The sequence below is a fragment of the Enhydra lutris genome, unplaced genomic scaffold, assembly GCF_002288905.1.
Source record: "Enhydra lutris kenyoni isolate GAN:26980312 unplaced genomic scaffold, ASM228890v2 scaffoldscaffold1444, whole genome shotgun sequence".
Classification (NCBI taxonomy): Eukaryota; Metazoa; Chordata; class Mammalia; order Carnivora; family Mustelidae; genus Enhydra; species Enhydra lutris.
This window is the reverse complement of record NW_019155528.1, coordinates 1-5,452: the sequence shown is the minus strand read 5'-3', so window position 1 is coordinate 5,452 and position 5,452 is coordinate 1. Positions and strand designations below refer to the sequence as shown.

General features: G+C 45.9%; 1 non-coding gene across 1 annotated transcript; it reads right to left on the bottom strand.

Annotated features, from left to right (window-relative positions):
- Positions 1–989: 989 nt before the first annotated feature.
- Positions 990–1,061, bottom strand: TRNAQ-CUG. Its single transcript has one exon. It is a non-coding gene; the product is annotated as a tRNA-Gln (tRNA).
- Between the last annotated feature and the right edge of the window lie 4,391 nt (positions 1,062–5,452).

Genomic DNA, 5,452 nt, shown 5'->3' with positions numbered 1-5,452 from the left:
TTCTATTCTGTTTCATTGGTCTGTGTGTCTATCCCTTTGCTCACCCACAATATCTTGCTAACTGAAGCTTTATACTAACTCTTAAAAATGGGTAGTTTTATTCCTCTAACTTTATGGTACTTTTACAAAGTATATTTAGTTCTTCTCAGGATTCTATCTCTCTGCCATTCCATACCAACAAATTGAGAATCTGTTTATATCTACAAAAATTTTAAAACTTCAAAGACTCTGTGAATAGAAGGAAAAGATAGTGGTCTTCTTTTCCTACGGCGTCTTGTTGGAGTAGATCCAAGGGAGTAAGAAGGGGGAGCCCTGTGGGCGGCAGCAGGTGAGGCCCAGAGAATCCCCAGCCAGAATCTCTTATTTCCCGCGGTTTAGGGTTGACTGACCAGACAGACGCCCCACGCTCCAGTACAAAGTTTAGGACAACTGCGACCCCTACTGGCCTGAACAGACACTTGGGATTCTTCTGAGAGGGGCGGGAAAGGATCCGAGGAAAAGAAAAGGAAAGACGCCCACCCTCGGGCTTGAACCCAGGAAACTGCGTTCTCACCACCGCACGACGGAGGTGAGAAACGCGGTTTCACATTGCCATCGTTTTCTACCGTGCAGGCGAGTAGGTGCAACGACAGGACGCGCGGCGGGACGCCCTCGCCGTGCAGCATTTCGTGGGCGCAGCGCCGGGTTTTACCCAAGGCCCGAGGGGGACCCCGACGAGACGCGGCACTGGTCCGGTGGCCCCGCTGTGGCCTCAGTGTCCGTGGCGGGGGGGGGGGGGGGCGGCACTCTGAGACACGGGTTCCTGAGGAGGAGGCTGCGGAGCGCGAAGGACATGGCTGCTAGGGGTCCACCTCAGGAGTGCGGGGTCTCGACGTCCACGGAATTTACCTCCCCGGGTTGGGGGCGGGGACACCGGGAGGGGGAAGGCACGTGCCACTCGCTCGGTATCGGAGAGAAAAGCAAAAAGCAGCAGCTTGGTCTTAAGTGCAAGGTTCCACCGAGACTTGAACTCGGATCGCTGGATTCAGAGTCCAGAGTGCTCACCATTACACCATGGAACCGCCGGGGGTGAGCATCTTCTGACTCTCTGGGGTGGGTGCACACAGCCCTTCCTCCCGCCGGCGTTCCTGGGGCGCGCCTCCTGCCGGGTTCTTCTTCTCGCCTCCGGGTCGGAGCTCCGCTCCTGCACCAGGGAGGAGTCACCGGGGCTCACGTTCTCCCTGCAGCTCCGGGGGCTTGCGAGTGGGGATTGAGATCAAGTTCGTTTGGGGGTTAGCGACAGAGACGGGCTTTTTATGCCTCCCCCAGGTGCACCTGCTCTGCCTGGGTGACTAGTTTCCTCACAAGTCTGAAATCCCAGTGTCAGCTTGTTATATTTTCACCTGATGCTCAGCCTCCTCTTCCAAGCTCACTACAGTTACTGGTAGAATTTATTTGCTTCATGTCTCCAGAGGCAAGGGAAACAAAGGCAAAAATGAACTACTGGAATGTCATCAAGATCAAACACTTTGCACAGCAAAGGAAACAGTGGACAAAACCAAAAGACAACTGACAGAATGAGAGAAGATATTTGCAAATGTCTTATTAGATAAAGGGCTAGTATCCAAATTCTATAAAGAACTTATAAAACTCAGGGGCACCTGGGTGGCTCAGTGGGTTAAAGCCTCTGTCTTCGGCTCAGGTCATGATCCCAGGGTCCTGGGATCCAGCCCCGCATCGGGCTTTCTGCTCTGCAGGGAGCCTGCTTCCTCCTCTCTCTGCCTGCCTCTCTGCCTAGTTGTGATTTCTCTCTGTCAAAAAAAAAAAACAAAAAACAAAAAACAAAAAACAAAAAAACCAAAAAACAAAAACAACAACAACAAAAAAACGTATAAAACTCAACACCCAAAGAACAAATAATCCAATCAAGCAATGGGCAGAAGACATGAACAGACATTTCTGCAAAGAAGACATCCAGATGTCCAACAGACACATGAAAAAGTGCTCAACATCACTTGGTATCAGGGAAATACAAATCAAAACCGCAATGAGATACCACCTCACACCAGTCAGAATGGCTAAAAAGTGGCTAAAACCAGTCAAGAAATGACAGATGTTGGTGAGGATGCAGAGAAAGGGGAACCTTCTTACACTGTTGATGGGAATGCAGGCTGGAGCAGCAACTCTGGAAAACATGGAGGTTCCTCAAAAAGTTGAAAATAGAGCTACCCTATGACCCAGCAATTGCACTTCTGGGTATTTATCCCAAAGATGCCAATGTAGTGAGCCAAAGGGACACCTGTGCCCCAATGTTTACAGCATCAATGTCCACAATAGCCAAACTATGGAAAGAGCCCAGATGTCCATAGACAGATGAATGGATAAAAAAGATGTTACACACACACACACACACACACACACACACACAAAATATTATGCAGCCATCAAAAAAATGAAATCTTGCCATTTGCAATGACATGGATGGAACGAGGATATTATGATAAGTGAAATAAGTCAGAGAAAGACCATTATCATATGATCTCACTGATACATGGAATTAAAGAAACAAAACAGAGGATCCTAGGGTAAGAGAGGAAAAAAGAAAACAAGACAAAACCAGAGAGGGAGACAAACCATAAGAGAGTCTTAATCATAGGAAACAAACAGGGTTACTGGAGGAAAGTGGGTGGGGGGATGGGGTAACTGGGTGCTGGGCATTAAGGAGCGTATGTGATGTAATGAGTGCTGAGTATTATATAAGACTGATGGCTCATTGACCTTTACTTCTGAAACTAATGATATATGTTAATTAATTGAGTTTAAATTAAAAAATTAAATTAAATTAAGCGAAAAAAAATAATTCATTTGCTTGTGGTTATAGGACTGAAGTCCTTGTTTTCTTGCTGGCTATCAACCAGAGGCCATGCTCTGCTTCTAGAAGCTGCCTACATTCTTCTTTCATGGGGCCTTTTCCATTGTCAGACAAATAATTGTGTGCTAAGTCCTCATGATTCACTCTGATTTTGTCTTCTGCCAGCCAGAGAAAGCTCTCATATTTAAGGAGTCATGCAATTAGATGTGGTCCACCCAGATAATCTCCCCATCTTAAAGTCAGCCATGCTATATAACAACATCACCATGGGTGCAATATCTCATCACTCTAACAAGTTCCAGGGATGTGGGGGAGACATATTTGGAGATAATTTTAACTTCTCTTCACTATAGTCCAGCCTCTGGGTTCAGGGATACATGTCCCTTCCAAATGCAAAATACATTTACCTTACCCCTAAGGTTCCCAAAGTTTTATCCCATGGCAGCACCAGTTCAAAGTAAAAAAAAAAAAGGGTTGTGTAATCAGCTCAAAATTCCAAAATCACATCTGAATCATTTATATCAGGTGTAGATGACTCCTGAAGGTGTCCATTAAGCACAGAGTACAATTCCCCTCTCTCTGTGGACCTGTGAAACTATAAAGCCATTGAGCTGCATCCCCTTACCCCACCAAGTGCAATAGTGAGACAGATAAAGGATAACATTTATTTAGGTTCCAGCTGAAAAAAGGGAAAATGGAAGGTATTAAAAAGTCACTGATGCAAAATAATTTGGAAATCCACCCAAACAAAATTCAGCAGGAATTCCTTGGTTAGGTTTCAAGACCCAGGAATAATCCTCTGTGACATGAGGCTTTGCCTCTAGGCTCCCATTTGTTTGCATCTTCATTTAATTATTATTATTTTTTTTTCCTTTCTCTCATAGGTCTCTGGCTCTTCCACTTCCTTCTCATACAGCATCCTCCCCTTAATGGTTGGTATGTTGTCCCCACCTGAACAGGTCTGATAGTGACCTTGTTGTGGTTCTCTCCCCCAGGAAGGGCTGCCCTCACCATCTCACTCATCTGGAATCCTCTTACCTGACCGGATTTCTCTCTGTCATGATTCTTTCAGCTTATGAATGTGCCTTAGGAGAAGGCTAGAATTGTAGAGCCCCAGAACTGATCTCTGCTGTCTCTTCTCCAGGAGGAGAATAAATGACAGAGGTCTTCATAAAGGAATGACCCCCTTGAGGGTGGACATCCCCAGCAATTAGAACAGAGGAGGAAAACTACAGGGAAGCAGAAGCCTTACAAACCCAAATTGTGGAAGCAGGACCCACATCAGGGAGGAGCCCTTCCCGGAAATGTCCCCATCACCCCACTGAAAGCCACCTTGGATGAAGGACATGGTGTGGGAGGCCACGGTAAGGCTTGAGACGAGAACCAAACCAGGCCCTGACTTGTGCCTCCTTTAAAGGCTGAATAGCTGAACAAAAGGCTTAGGTCAATAAAGTTGAGTAGCATTGAGAAAGGGTCTGTGCTATGTGTTGCGTGCTCGCCTACATGACTTCCCACACATTTGCTAGTCAGATAGAGACGATTTGGTCGGGGTCAGAAATTCTTGGCTGGTCCTTGTTGTCCTTGCACGGACTATAGACTACACCACTGTAAGACTGTGCTGTGCTTACATAAACTATGTCTTGAGTGGCCTTGAAGTCAGTACATCTGGCGCTAGAGGGTCTGCTATTGGTGCTTGGGAAATAGATAATGGGAAAGCTTGAAGGATTTTCTGTGCATGTTGCAAACTCTTTAGTAATCAGCTAAAAACAGATACTTTCTTATGATTGTTTCTGTTAGCTATATAATGCCTTGCTGCCTTGAATAAAATTGGCACTATTGGACATCCTCCTTGGTGCTCTTCCTGCCCCCATCTCTTTGTCTCTTAATTTCTTTTCACCATCCTCTTACCCTCTCAACCCTGGTCGATTTGTCGCGCCGGCTGCGACAACATGGTCTGCTCAAAGCAGAGTTAGTCTTTGAACACTGGGTCTTTCAGAATCTCCATCCTCAGCTGTTTGTTTAAAATGGGCTTTGTCCATTACTGAGGACCTCTTTGGAGTTTTTGTCTGAAGTGCAATTTTGGAGGCCTTACCCCCAGGGGAATGGAACAGGCACCACAGTGACTCTGATGGAGGTGTTCTTTAGCTCTGCAGCTGTGCCCAGGGACGGGAGCCCTGTCTGCTACATGATATCCCATTTCACATCTAACTCCAGTGCTTCATGCTGCCTTCTCTAATTTATATCCTACACTCTCTATCATACCTGAGATAAATATGCTCAAAGAGGTAATTATATTGTCCACTAAAGCATATGTGGCATTGGGATCTTGGACTACTTTTCTTAAGGCTGTGCTTTTCTTGCTTCAGCGCAGAGCTGGGATAGGGTTTGAATGAAAATATGGTTGGGACTAGAGATCAGTAAACTATGGTTATTGCTGGGAACTGTTATTTATCCACTGGACAAGTATTTACTGAATGTTTCACTGGGCAGGAGGCACTGGGGACATGGAGTGAGCAAGGAAGACTAAGTGCCAGCTCTCAGGAAAATGAACTTTGACACTGGAGTCAGATATTTTATAGATAATCACATAAGTGCATTTTA